Source organism: Urocampus carinirostris, chromosome 18 (genome assembly GCF_059441175.1).
Source record: "Urocampus carinirostris isolate Australia breed hairy pipefish chromosome 18, RoL_Ucar_1.0, whole genome shotgun sequence".
Classification (NCBI taxonomy): Eukaryota; Metazoa; Chordata; class Actinopteri; order Syngnathiformes; family Syngnathidae; genus Urocampus; species Urocampus carinirostris.
Window position 1 is genome coordinate 26,340,011 of NC_142366.1, and position 15,482 is coordinate 26,355,492.

General features: G+C 41.7%; 1 protein-coding gene across 1 annotated transcript in view; it reads left to right on the plus strand.

The window, feature by feature from the left end:
- The window catches only part of stau2 (staufen double-stranded RNA binding protein 2), a 169,198-nt gene that overhangs the window by 74,504 nt on the left and 79,212 nt on the right, over positions 1 to 15,482 (plus strand). The gene's annotated exons all lie outside the window — the stretch shown is intronic.

Below are 15,482 nucleotides of genomic sequence, written 5' to 3' on the forward strand. Positions count from 1 at the left end.
AGTATTCCGAGATATATACACATTTTCTATATACACCGTAAATTCCGGACTATAGAGCGCACCTGATTATAAGCCGCACCCACCACATTTTAAGAGGATATCCGCTTTTGTACTTACACAAGCCGCACCTGTATATAAGCCGGATGACCCACAATAAAACATGTAACACAATCATAAATTAACCCAAACCCGACTTTGAGTCCCGCGATTGTAACTATAATATAAAGTACACAGTCCAAAAACCACAGCCTGCAAAATGAACGGAAAATGATACCGGTACTTAAGGTTTGATGCAGACCTGCAGAGTCCGGGTCCCGTTGAAAATAATCCAAGGGAAAAGAAATGTATATTTCCAAAGGTAAGGGTGGGAAAAATATATATCCACCATTGTCCGCTGCGTCCACAAACACGTCTCATCTTTACTCCACTTCCCGTCAGCCCCCATTGTTTTCGCCCCTTCTTTTTAATTCGCCCGTGGAAAACATATCAGAATACGTCTCTAAAATAAATACATTGCAAAAATATACAGTTGCAAATACATATTATACATGTTTACACATATTTACAAAGAAAGACGGTACACCGAGAGAGTTTTCAAAGCTTTAATAATAATATTATAACTTTCATCCCAAACAGTGCCTGTGAAGGGTTACAAAACGCTGCTAGCAACACAGTAAACGGGTCTGTTAAAAAAAACATACCGTACATGTAGAATTCACGGTAAACCGTCCTCATCTTCCTCCTTATAACTGACGTCATCAAAGTCGTCTTCCTCCAGTATGGGAAAGAGACTTTGTCACGTAGACGTCGTCCCACGCTCCCTTATTCAAAAACATGCTAGCAACACGCTCGCAAAGTAAAGTGTACGTGCAGTAGCTCTGTTTCCTTCTTTATCGGACTGCTTGATTGCATTTAGCTTGAAAGCTGCGTCATGTGCCTTTCTTTTTTGCAATTTGCATGATGAGGATATGTCTACGCTAATTTAATTTGTGCACAAGCTAAGAAGTTGCAGTCTTCCTCGGCGCATATATTCCACCGGTCTAAATCTTACCTTTGGTACTCGAGCGCCGCTGGCGGCTGTTAGAGAAATGACATAAATTGGCTGCATCACTGAATAAGCCGCAGGGTTGAACGTTTGGGGAAAAAAGTAGCGGCTTATAGTCCGGAATTTACGGAATATTTTTGGCGCACCGGACTATGGTGCATGGAACTAAAACTACTGTAATCCCTAAGGTTGTACTAAAAATGAATATTGTTAGACTTTAAACCAGTCCTTGGTATAGCCGACTCACCAATACTTGACGAAGTTCACTAGATTCTGAACTGAATGACAAAAAAAGGCATTGTGGGATGTATTTTGGTCATTTTGAATTGAATGAAGGGAGCAGCATTGTGGGAAGCTATTTGGTTGTTCAGAAAGATAAGGAATTAAACGCATGGCTGCGCGTATTGGAATGTTTGTCACTTACATGCTTGATTTGAGCTTAGAAACAACATTCTCTCTACTTTAACCCTCGTGTTGTGTTAGGAATCAGTACCGCTAACCATTGTTAGCAGGTCAATTTTCCGCTGGGGTCTGACTTAGTCCTGATGAACCGTCCTTTTAAGCTGTCTTCTTACTGTCCAAGTCTCTTAGCGCGAAAGAAAATCTATCCTGCATATAAAAATCAGGGCTCGAAATTGGGAAATTAATTCACTAACAAATTCGACCAGGATTTCAGTGAACGCCGGAAAAAACAATGCAGTGCTGTTTTAAGCGTGCTATTTTGAAATCAATGTCAGCACGAGATTGAGTAAAGGAAAGCAAGCGTGCAAGTGAGCTCGAGTTCTTGCGCCAAGAGAGAGCGGGAGGGGGAGTAGAGAGCTAGAGGGGGAATTAAGGAGAAAGCATTTTTGTTTAAATATATTCTTACTATTATATTTGATCACTAAGACACTAAAATATAGAGAGACCAGTGTTTACTTGTCACTGCACAGTAAGATTACGTAACCACGAGACCTTTCTTGCCTACGTGACTATGTCAATGTTGCCGCGGATGTTTCTATCCTGTTTTACAGAAGCGGCTCTTTTTGCTTGCCTCACTATAAAGAGCGGCTCTTCAGGTGTTTGTTGGTTTCGTCCATAGATTAGTAATTATTCTGTAACATTATGCACTAAATGACTTAAAATGGGGAGGGGGGTTAATAAAGAAATACAAAAAAGAAAAAGAAAAAAATGGCAATTTAAAAACAACTGGAAAAAAGAAGAAGAAAAAGGAAAGAGCAAGAAAATGAAATATATAGCTAGGATAAAAGACAAAAGTAAATGACAAAAAAAAGTTACTAAAGAACAAAAGAAGAAAAAAAGGCAAAGAAATAAATAAAAAGCTTGGGGAAAAGGAAACAAAAAGCTAAAAAAAATAGAAGAAACAAATAAAGAAAAAAAGGGTAAAAATTAAATAAGAAAAAAAGTTTTTGATTGCTTCTGTGTGTAAATATTGAAGGGGATTTGTAACTGAACACACAAAGCAGTCACACTTTTCAGCCACAGATGCTTTTTATCACGCAACCGATCCCCTCCCCCAAATATATTTTCTCTTAACCTGCTGCGGTTTCTTATCATAAGCCATTGTTATTGCTCTGAGGCTTCCTGCGTAAGTGAAACTTGAGAGAGCAGCGCAGCCTGGCAGAGCCCAAGCTCACACATGCACGCAGCAGGTTCTGTTTAGCGGAATAGAAGATTCGGGATAAGCCTTCGAGCGTGCGTACGTGTGCATCTGAAATGTCCGTACGTTCGTTTGCGAGATTGACACCGGGAGTTTTTTTCTTTTTCTTTCGAAGCTCTCTCTGCATTAATGTGAAGTAATAAACACGTCGGAATATAAGCCTATTCCTGAGCCAAGCTATAATTGAAACATGCAGGCGATGCTGCGTGATGATTCGAACCAGGATTTTTTTAATGCATTCAAACCTGCATGTTTTAAGTCTTGGAATTCTGTCTTATAAACCAGTGTTTCTCAAACTGCGAAACCTATTGTGTTGCAGGAAAAAGTTAAATTGGTGTCGGGGGATTGATAATTGTTTACCAGAATACTTTTGTCGTCGTCGTTGAGACACTCAAGGCGCCTAAGGTAATCCTTAGTAGTGCCAGACTCGCTCGTGGGAGGCTTCGTAGTTCTCTGAAGCATACGAAGCCTCTGAAGTCCTTAGTACGTTCGGACAGGCCGGCGCATGATTTATAGAAGCCCCGTGGGCAGGTAGTACAGGTGATATAGGTGTGGTCGCAGCGAATGGTTCGAAAGCACCACTGGCATTTGGACTGGGGGCCAGGGTTGCTCTCGAAGTCGCCCACCCTAAGAAGAACAGAGAGAGGAGAGTAGAAGGGAGAAAGAGAGGGACAGATAGAAAGAGAGAAAGACCGACAGAGTAAAATGCAAAAAGGGGGAAAAGAGAGTGAGAGAGGTGGGGAGAGAGTAGGAAAGAGAGGGATAGAGAAAATGAGAGACAAGAGTGTAAAGGGGGAAGAGAGAAAAGGAGAGACAAAGAAGGAGAGAGGACCAAGAAAGATAGAGGGAACGAGTCTGAGTGGATTGAGTTGGATTCGTGAGGCTCCCCCGGGAGAGAGCCCTTCGCAGGACACCGCGGGAAGGTTCCTAGTCTTTGTCCTGCGAATACTGTTGAGTATACAGACGCTCCCCTACTTACGAACATTCGAGTTACAAACAACGGTACATACGAACATTTTTTTCGGGATGTCGAAAAATATCCAGACATTGCTGGAAGTTCGATTTTGTGTTGTGCACCTTTTTCTGAGTACAAGGCATTATTGTAGTGCTTCTTTTGGGCACTACTGGTGTGTGGCGCTGTGAGAGGTCACCCAGCATCCAGCCGAAGAAGAAATTCGGCTTCCACTTCCTAGTTTGTGTGTAAACATTCTATACTGTATCTCCAGCGCGCTAAGAAGATAGAAGAGATAAAAAGAGGAATAATGAGAGAGGGGGAAAGAAAGAGAGAGAAAGAAAAAAATCTAAAGAGAAACCGAAAGAGAGAATGAGAGAATGAGAGAAGGGGAAATCAAAGGAAAGAGAAACAGAGAAAAAGAAAATAGGAAGAGAGAAAAATAAGGTAAAAAGACACAGAGAAAGAGACAAAGATAAACAAAGAAAGAGAAAAAGAGATGCAATTTTTTTCTTTTCTTTTAAAAAAAACATACATCTATTTTTTTGTATTTGATATGGGTGATGGAAATGACCATGATACATACCTTTAATATCTCCCATATTTATTTGTTTATTAATCGCACTTGTGTGTAACGTGCGCCCCTATTTTTTTAAAACATTCCATACTGTATCTCCAGCGCGCTAGGAACTTTGACATTCTTATTGTTTAATATCTCGTGCATCCATTCAATATTGTTTGTGTAAATTGTAAAGAAGAGGTGAGCCATTTATTTTGAAAAGAAAGTGGAATAAGAAAGATTGATGCGGTTGAGAAAATGGTCGGATCGCTTTTTCTCGGCCACTTTTTACCACGGTGGAGAAAGTAGCATAACTCTTGAAGCTCATCTTCCAAAAGAAAGTCACACTCAACTTTATTTATCATTATAGAGCATATTATTTTATGAAATGTGATCTTTTTCAGTACAAAACAATACATAAGCCTTAAACATACTTCAATAAACTTTAAACATACAAAATATAGCACTGAAGCAACTTACAAACAAATTCAACTTCAGAACAATCGTCCGGAACCTATCTAGTTCATAAGTATGGCAGCGTCTGTATGTGCTGTTTGTCCGATTATCATTGTGATTCAATAAGTGGCAGTAGATCACTATGTGCTTTATATTTTATAAGGTGACCTCCAAAAGTTTAAGATTACATATTTTCTCGATTAAGTATGTACTAACAATACCCATCGTAGTTCAAAGAGCTTTTATATGTGTGTTTCCACCGCATCTATTGGCTTTTATTTTTTACCCTCGGTTTTCTGGAGGAAGATTTAAGCCACAAAATGGCATCAGCAAGTGCAATATAAGTGTCTGAAATAACGTCTGCCCGGACGCCAGGGGCGTGCATCTCTTACGTCAGGCGTACAACTTTTCAAAACATCTCCCGGGTGGTTGACAACTTTCTCAAGAAGAAAAAAAACAAAAACAAATGTTTGTGGGTTTTTTTTTAAATCAAACGTTTGCTTTATTCCGATTTCGAAATCTTCGTCCGGTTTGGAAATTTCCGAATTTCGGTTCGTTTGGCAATTTGCATGCTCGGCAGCCAATCAGAAGCCTGCATCGAATAACTTCCTGCCTCCGGACTTTCCCGAGCATTATAAGGTCGTGCATTATATTGCATATATTTTTCCAAAGTAGACACACAGAGAGCACAAGAAAAATAGACAAGTGGCTAGGAATTGAGCCAAAACCTCAGCCAAGATTCAAAAGAAGCTCACAAAATAGATGACGCTCTAAAACGTAAACGTACATTAAAAGCATGGTGGAAAGAGGAGTTTACGTGGCTTGTAGCAGACGACGCAATGCAAACATCGCATGAACGAAGATGAGTAAATACAGGTACATACTGATGGCAGATGGAAAATAGCGATGTCATATACATGGAATGAATGTTATAAGTAGATTTATAATGAATTTAAAGTGTTGTTCTGTTATATATTCTGATTATCAATCCTTAATACTTAGCAACAATTGTTTTTTTTTTGCGATGAGTCGTCTTATTGTGTTTTAAGTTGTGATGTTTACTAGTGTCCGGTAACTTTTTCTCATCAGATCAGATCAGATATACTTTATTGTCATTCTTGTACACATGTATACAGAACGAAATGTCGATACATCTGACCCACACAGTTTCCTTAAATACACAGATATAAATATGTAGTATTGAGTTGAAGTATTGAAAAGGGATTTTATGTACAACAGTGCAAAAAAAAATAAAAAAATTGTAGAGTGAAACACGCAAGTGGGGGGGTCATATAATGTAAAAAAATAAAAAAATAAAAATATGGATGTGCAATGGTAGTTAAATAATTATAGCCGAGTACTGTACAGTAGTGCAAAGAGTCATGAGTTTCAGACACTGACAATATACATTTTAAATTAACCTACGCACAAAAATATTGCAGCTCTTTTTTTGTTCTTGCTGTAGTAGTTTGCATGCACAAATCTGGACGAGCTAATGCTTGAAGGGAGCAGTCACCAGCGGTCTCTAGTGGTAGCCTCTGGGACTGCTTGTGAATTGTGTTTTCCTTTGTCTAACGAGCAAGATTCTTCATCTCATCTCTTTAGCTACACCGCATATCCTCAGTAGGGTCGCGGGGATGCTGGAGCCCATCCCAGCAATCATCGGGCAGTGGGCAGGGGACACCCTGAACTGGTTGCCAGCCAATCGCAGGGCACACGGGGACGGACAACTCGCTCGCCCATTCACACCTAGGGACAATTTGGACCGGCCAATCCACCTGAAATGCATGTCTTTGGAATGTGGGAGGAAACCGGAGTGCCCGGAGGAAACCCACGCAAGCACGGGGAGAACATACAAACTCCGCACAGGAAGTCTGGAGCTGGATTTGAACCCACGACCGGTTCCCATGACATGAACTGTGCCGCACAAGCACTAACCACTGCGCCCGAGCAAGATTCTCGTCGCATATAAAACTCGTTTTTTACGGAATTTTCATGTTTAGGGGCGCTTGTATAAAGAATTACCACTTCGCATAATTACGTTATCCAACTGAAGGGGATTACGGTGACCACTCAACAATAAAATAAAAGCCACCTCGAGGGAGAGCAGTGAACAAGCTAGTGTGGGTTTCACTCGCCCAGTTTGCAAGACAAAAGCGAGGCTATGTACCTGCTAGACCATGGGTGTCAAAGTCATTTGAACTCGGGGGCCACATGATAGAACAAACATTCTGTCGGGGGCCGAACTAGTAAAGAAAGAAAAAGAGAGATCAATAAATAAGAGAAAGACGGAGGGAAAAGGTAGATAGGTTTGAATAGGTTTCGATATGTTTTGTGCATTCATAAATAAAATCAGCATTTTGTATTGTCTAGAGCAGGGGTGTCAAATTCATTTGAACTCGTCGGCCACACGATAGAACAAACATTCTGTCGGGGGCCGGACTAGTAGATTAAAGAGAAAGAAAAAGAGACAAAGAAAGAGGGAGGGAAAAGGGGAGAGGGCGGGACAAAGAAAGAAAAGAGAGGGAGGGAGAGAGCGTGAGAAACAAAAGATAAAATGTTGTGAGAGGGGGGGAAAGAAAAAGAGAGGAAGAAAGAAATCCAAAGAGAAATAGAAATACAGAATGAGAGAAAAGATAAAAGAAAGCACGAGGGGTAGGAAGAGAGAAAGAGAAAAGAGAGAAAAGAAAAAAGGAAGTTAGAGCAAAAGAAGTTAAAAAGACACAGAGAGAGAAAGAGACAAAGAGCAACAATGGAAGAGAAAAAGAGAGACACGGAGAGTGAAAGAGACAGAGTGGGAGAAAAGGGGAGAGAGAGAGAGAAAGAAACAAAGAGCAACAATGGAAGAGAAAAAGAGCGACACGGAGAGTGAAAGAGACAGAGTGGGAAAAAAGGGGAGAGAGAGCGACAGACAGAGAGAGAGACAGACAGAGAGAGACAGACAGACAGAGAGAAAGAGACAGACAAAGAGAGAGAGACAGACAGAGACAGACACAGAGAAAGAGAGAGAGAGACAGGGAGAGAGAGAGAGAGAGATACAAGTACAGTGTCTTTGTTCGAGGCACCTGGCTTTGGCAACATCAAGTTGACATATTTCAACCTGCAGCTTGTTTTTCTCTTGTGCTTCTCTGAATGTTGTCTCGCGGGCCGGATTCAATCCCTTAGCGGGCCTGATCTGGCCCACGGGCCGCCTGTTTGACACCTGTGTGCTAGACTCTACGTTTTTGATCTGGGTCCAATAGAAGCTCAGAACTGGACTTGGAACAGTTGGGGGTTTTGTACTCAGGCCAACTTGGAGCAAAGATGCTGGCACTTGGTCCAGTGTGCTTGTATGCGAGTGTGTGTATTCCCTCTTAATATGGCTGCTGTGTTGTTGGCACCTCGGGCTTGTGCGCTAGAAGTAGGACGGAAACAAAGAGGCAAGAGGTAATAGACAACACATTGGCCTAGGGAGAAGTCTGAAGTCTTTACTTAGTTCTATCACCGGAACCGTAATTGTGAAATTGGAGTCTTTTATCACGCCGCCAGCTGCTCTTTTACGCTGCCATCGTTCGTTGCAAATATTTGGCTCCATTACCTGTGGCTCATTTTAAGATAAACACCTCGTTTTACAGTTAGGTTTTAACAGGGTTGGGTAGGGTTACTTGAACTGGATTACTTTCAATGAATTTTGGATGACTCCAATATCAAATATGCTCATAAAAGACAAAAGAAACTATATATACCACAGCCATATCCCCCTAGTGGGAGGTGGCTAGAGTTATTTCTGACTCTTTTTGGGAGATTGATTTAGAGGAGGGGATTCCCAGCCCCCTTGCTCAACCCAACTGAGGTGTTGGGAGTCATTAGGTGACCAAACCCCCCAATTCCAAGCCCTAATGCTGAACGCCAAGCAGGGAGGCAACAGGTACCAATCTTAAAGTGAAATGAAATGAAATGATCTGCATTTCTATAGCGCTTTTCAAGTCAATGACTTCCCAAAGCGCTTTACAATGTGCTCCACATTTCCCAATAGTGGCCTTGTATTGCAGCCATGTAAGGCGCTAACCTGCTTATTGGGAGTATTAGGGGTTCATTGTCTTACCCAAGGACACTTCGACATGTAACACGGACGAGCCGGGATTCGAACTGGGATCCTTTGATCTCAAGACGAGCGCTCTACCTCCTGAGCCACATTTCCCAATAGCGGCTGTGCAGCCATTTAAGGCGCTAACCTGTTTATTGGGGGTATTAGGGGTTCAGTGTCTTACCCAAGGACACTTCGACATGTAACACGGACGAGCTGGGATTCGAACTGGGATCGAGCTCTACCTCCTGAGCTACTGCCGCCCTAGTCTTAGGTATGACTCGGCCGAGGCTTGAACCACAACCTCCCAGTCTCGGGGCGGGCGCCATACCCCCAAGGCCACCGAGCTGTCGAGTTAAAGTAACCCTACCCAACCCTGGGTTTTAATGCAGGAGGAGGGAATATTTATTCCTACAATTCATTTGCAATGAAGTCATAGCATCACATATGTAAGGATTTAAGTAAATATGCTCAAGCCTGTTTTTTGTTGTTGTTGTTCTTATAAAGTATAAAGTTTCTCTAACTTTCTTCCAAAAAATGGGATTTCATTTGGATTACCGTTTGAAGCAGGGGTGTCAAACTCATTTTAACTCGGGCGCCACACGATAGAACAAGCATTCTGTCGGGGGTCGGACAAGTAGATTAAAGAGGAAGAAAAAGAGATAAAGAAATAAGAGAAAGAGAGAGAGAAAGAGAGAGAGAGAGATAGATACACACACAAGTACAGTGTCTTTGTGAGAGGCACCTTTCTTTGGCAACATCAAGTTGACATATTTCAACCTGCAGCTTGTTTTTCTCTTGCGCTTCTCGGAGTGTTGTCTCACCGGCCGGATTCAATCCCATAGTGGGCCTGATCTGGCCCGCGGGCCGCCTGTTTGACACCTGTTGTTTAAAATGTGATCATCCTACCCGATAAATGTTTTGGAGGGTCCCCCAATGTTGTCCCCATTTGAAGAATTTTAGCTCCTTGTGGAGATGGAGACGTATACAGACGCTCCCCTACTTACGACCATTCAACTTATAGTAAGTTTGGGATGTCAAAAAATATCCAGACCGGCCTGTGGTGGCGCTGTGAGAGGTCACCTAGCATCCACCCGAAGAAGAAATCGGGCTCCCTCTTCTTAGTTCGTGTCTACACATACTATACTGTATCAAGAACTTTGACGTTTATTTTGTTAAATATTTCGTGCATCCATTGGCGTAAAGTGTAAATAAGAGGCGAGGCGTTTCTTTTTTAATCGAAAGTGTAATAAGAAAGCTTGATGTGGTTGAGAAAAAGGTCAGCTCGCTTTTTTTCGGCCACTTGAAGCGCATCTTCCAAAAGTAAGTTAAAGTCAACTTTATTTATCTTTATAGAGCATATTATTTTATGAAATGTCTATTATTTTAGTACAAAACAATACAGGTCACTTAAACATACTTCTATAAACATTAAACATACAAAATATAGCACTGAAGCAACTTATGAACAAATTCAACTTACAAACCATCGTCCAGAAAGTAGGGCAGCGTTTATACTATAAGGCTCACCGGATTAAAAGGCACATGAAAATGAGACTACAGTAAGAGCTACCATATACATTTAAGGCATATTACAGATAAATGTCACAGATAGAATTTGCAAAGCATCGTTTCCATTGGGAATCAAACCTGGATCGTGAGAGTGAGGGCATTGACACTTAAGCACGATACCACCAGTGGTACAAGTCAAGTCACATTTATTTATATAGCCCTTATTCACAAAAATGTCTCAAAGGACTGCACAGGATTACAATTACCTGATCTTAAACCAACCACCAGTGGTACAGATGACAAATGAAAATGCATCAGAGCTTATCAAAATCACTATATTTACTCATGGTGCCAGAAACTCTGATCTGGGTAGTTCATTCTGAGAGGTTAAACGTTTCTCCACTTCACCTGTGCGTGAATTTCCTCTTGGTTTAATATATTAATAGTAAAAGAGCTTGCTTAGTATTTTGCTGAAAGATTTGTTTTCTGTTTCTGTCTTTCGCAACTTTATTGACTCACAGGTGGAAAAGTGGAAGGTACTGCTTGACGCATCAGTGTTTCTGACACCGTAAAGTAAAAAGTGTGATAATGAGCCAAGCTCTGCCTTTTCTCATGTTATCTGTACCATGGGTGGTCAAGTCTCGGTACCCTCCTCGCCACGAGCTTGGTTCGAATCACTTTGCATGGCAAGTAAAACTGTAATAACTCGCATAAATAAATAGTGTATTCGGTGGCAGCGCAATGGTTAGCATGTGTGCAGCACAGTTCTGAGGTCATGAGATCGAACCTTCCTGTGTGGAGTTTGCATGTTCTCCCCCTGCTTGCGTGGGTTTCCTCCGGGCATTCCGGTTTCCGCCCACATTCCAAAAACATGCTTGTTAGGTTAATTGGCCGGTCCATATTGTCCCTGGGTGTGAACGAGCGAGTGAGTTGTCTGTCTCTGTGTGCCCTGTGATTGGCTGGCAACCAGTTGAGGGTGTCCCCTGCCCACTGCCCGAAGATAGCTGGGATGGGCTCCAGCACCCCCGCGACCCTACTGAGGATAAACGGTGTAGATAATGGTTAGATGGATGGATTTTGTGGTATGTAACTGGGTTATGCTTTCAAATTTTTGGCCAATTTGTTGTCTTGGGAGTGCCTCATACTCCAGAAAATACGGTAATGCGGTAATAGGTGGAGGATAACCTCCTCCCTCTTATCCACCGCGGATCTTCAGAACGGATCACATCATTCTTCCACCTGCACCATCCATCAGCAATTAGTCCGATAGCGATCAGTTCCGCGGGATCGGAGGCCAACTCCTTACGTTGCCCGGAAGGGCGAGACCCCAAAAAAATGACAGAAAAAGCCTTTTTAATAAAAACACATCCTTGGCGGCTTTCCGGTTTTCTCACGCCCTCGGCCTGTTTGTCCTCCTGTCCCTCGACTTCAAACGTTTCCGAGGACACCGGGACACCGTGGAATCTCGTCCGAAAGACCCGAGAACAGCGCCCTTGCCGTCATCACCTCACTGCTCGTCTCACTGTTTACTTTGGAAATTGTTTTCCAAAATACATTTTGAGGAAGGCGGCTTATCCTCGCCCATTAGTAGGTGATGGCTTCCAGCTGCACCGCCGAGCATAGCTTTGCGTGTAGCAAATTTTCGAAAAACAACTTATGTCTGTGATATAAATCAGGCCGGTAATGCACTGCTGGCTGAGTGTGCAGTCGCCGCTGCGTGCATGGTGGCCTCGGGTGGGAAAACAGAGTGATTTTAGTCTATTATTTCCCCCCCCCTTTTTTTTCATCTTTTGTCAGTGCCGGTTAGGGCTGCAACTAACAACTATTTTAATAGTAGAATAGTAACCCACTGTTAAAACAATTACCGTATTTTCCGCACTATAGGGCGCACCCCCAAAAAATAGTTTTTGGTCCTATATCTTCCATAGATAAGGCGCACCGGATTATAAGGCGCTACAATGGGAACGTGGACAAAACAGTCAGATGGTTCAGTCCAACTGATTACCCCCTTAACATTCCCAAAGCTTGCAAAGAAGCAAATACGTGTCGTAGACACGTGCGGATGCGGTGTCCGTACGATGTCACTTAAATGCGTCATTTCAAACATCATTCGGAAGGTTAAAGTCTTGGGATTCAAGAAATGCCAACCATTCCTTAATTTCTATTTTCTTTTTCGCTCGCAACTTTACTGTGCATATGACGATAAACACTTGGAATTGAGTTTAATTCACTCAACTCATCACAGCAACATCAAGATGGTTCTAAAACAAGATACCGGGAAAATATAAAGCCGCATAGCTCACCTAAGTTCTCACGTTAAATAATGATACGCAATCATAGTCTTCTTACAACCGTGAGTGAGGTAAATCCAGGAGAGTAAAATGTTTACAAATACAGACTAATGAAACATGTTTCTTTTTGGTGTTGTTTAGCAAGCTTGCTATTCAGTCATCTTTTTCGGCCAATTGCAGGGTTTGTTTTGGCCCTCTAGCCTATCCAAGGCTCGGAATAACTTTAGCCAATAGCGATCGATGTAACGGATGATTGACACATCTTTTTCGGCCAATTGCAGGGTTTGTTTTGGCCCTCTAGCGTATCCGAGGCTCCGAATAACTTCAGCCAATAGCGATCGATTTAACCGATGATTGACACATCTTTTTCGGCCAATTGCAGGGTTTGTTTTGGCCCTCTAGCCAATCCGAGGCTCCAAATAACTTCAACCAATAGTGATCGATTCAAATGATGATTGACACATTGGTTAGCCAATGAAACGCCGGTATATAAATCCCAGCATACACCGCGGACTACTCCACGTTCGGGGGGAAATCGAGTCGGCGGCTGTTGCGTAAGTTGCGAGACCTTGCGAATTTAATATTGAGCCATATATAAGGCGCACTGTATTATAAGGCGCATGGTCAGCTTTTGAAAAAAATTAAGACTTTTAGGTGCGCCTTATGGTGCGGAAAATACGGTACCCTAAAATCCGGACTATAGAGCGCACCTGATTATAAGCCGCACGCACCGCATTTTGCGGTCATAATTAGTTTTGTCCTTACACAAGCCGCACCTGTTTATAAGCCGCATGCGCCAACATTTAAACATGTAACACAGTCACAAGTTTAACCCAAACCTGACTTTGGGTGCCGCGATTGTAACTGCAGATATAGTACACAATCCATCCACCACAATCGGCAACATGAACGGAAAATGATACCGGTAGTTAGAATTTAAAGCAAACCTTTAAAGTCCAGGTCCCGTTGAAAGTAATCCAATGAAAAAAATGTATATTTCCAAAGTTAAGGGTGGGAAAAATATATATCCACTATTGTCCGCTGCAACAACAAAGAGATTTAACTCAGCTTTACCCCGCTTCCCGTCAGCCCGCGTTTGCTCCGCCCCTTCTTTTTGATTCGCTCGTAGAAAACATATCACAATAAGTCTCTAAAATAAATAAAGACAAAAATATACAGTTGCAAATATATATTATACATGGTTACACATATTTACAAAGAAAGACGGTACACCGAGAGAGTTTTCAAAGCTTTAATAATAATAATATAACTTTCATCCCAAACCACGCCTGTGAAAGGTAACACCACGCTACTCCTAACACGCTCGCAACGCATAAAGCGCAGCTGTAAAAAAAAAAAAAAAAAAGCCGTACCGCAATTGCGAAATTCACGTTAAACCGTCTTCAGCTTTCTCCTTATAACTGTCGCCATCAAGGGCGCTTTCCTCATAATCGGAACGAACCTTTGTCATACGGACAATTCGAACGTAAACTAAGAGGATGCAGATGCAGTCTTCCTCGGCGCATATATTTCACCGGTCTAAATCTTACCTTTTGTACTCGAGTGCCGCTGGTGGCCGTTAGAAAAATTACATAAATTGGCCGCTTCACTGAATAAGCCGCAGGGCTGAACATTTGGGAAAAAAGTAGCGACTTATAGTCCGGAATTTACGGTGGTCGGATAACCAGATAGATTTCCTTTCAATTTAGCTTGATTTTGATTTATGTGGCACATAATAAACAAGATAAATGGATACAGTAAAAATTGCACGTTTTATTGCACATACTGCGGATTGTTCAAAAACGAAATAAAATATACTGTTCAAAACCAATTAGGCACTGTGCTCGGTCAGTAGCGACGCAGACACAGACGTTGCCCTACTTACGAACAGCCGATCGTTCGTTAGTTGAATTTGTTCGTAAGTTGCTACAGTGCTGTATTTTGTATGTCTAAGGTTTGTATAGGTATGTATAAGGCTTTTATAAGTAACCTGCATTGTTTTGTACAAAAAAATTTACATTTAATAAAATAATATGCTCTATAAAGATAAATTAAGTTTAACTTACTTTTGGAAGATGAGCTTCAAGAGTCAAGCTACTTCCTCCTCCGTGGTAAAAAGTGGGCGAAAAAAAGCGATCCATCCATTTCTCAACCGCATCAAGCTTTTCTTGTTCCACTTCCATGGCTCACTTCTTTACACACCACACCAACCATATTGAATGGATGCAGGACATTTTTATTGTTGAATATCTCGTGCATCCATTCAATATGGTTGGTGTAAAGTGTAAAGAAGAAGTGAGCTAATTTTTTTTTTAAATGAAAGTGACATAAGAAAGATTGATGCGGTTGACAAAATGGTTGGAACGCTTTTTTCAGCCACTTTTTTACCACAAACTAGGACCTCTTGAAGTGCATTTCCCAAAAGTAAATGAAACCTCACTTTATTTATCTTTATAGGGCATATTATTTTTTTAGTACTAAATAATACAGGTTGCTTATATAAACCTTAAACATACAAAATTTAGCACTGAAGCAACTTACGAATGATCCTCCGGAACCTCACTCGTTCGTAGATTAGGCAGCGTCTGTACTGTAGTTTTTCTTTCCGCCGCTACTGTCATGTGGCGCTGTGAGAGGTCACCCACCATCCACCTCGAAGAAGAAATCTGCTTCTTCTTCTTAGTTCCTATGTACACATACTACAAATATTATACCGTAGCTCTAGCGCGCTAACAAACTTTGACATTTTTATTGCTTAATAACTTGTGCATCCATTTAATATGGTTGGTGTAAAGTGTAAAGAAGAGGCGAGTCATTTCCTTTGAAATAAAAGTGGAATAGGAAAACTTGATGCGGTTGAGAAAATGGTTGAATCGCATTGTTTTCGTCCACTTTCTACCACGGAGGAGGAAGTCACCTAACCAAGCTCATCTCTCTTTAG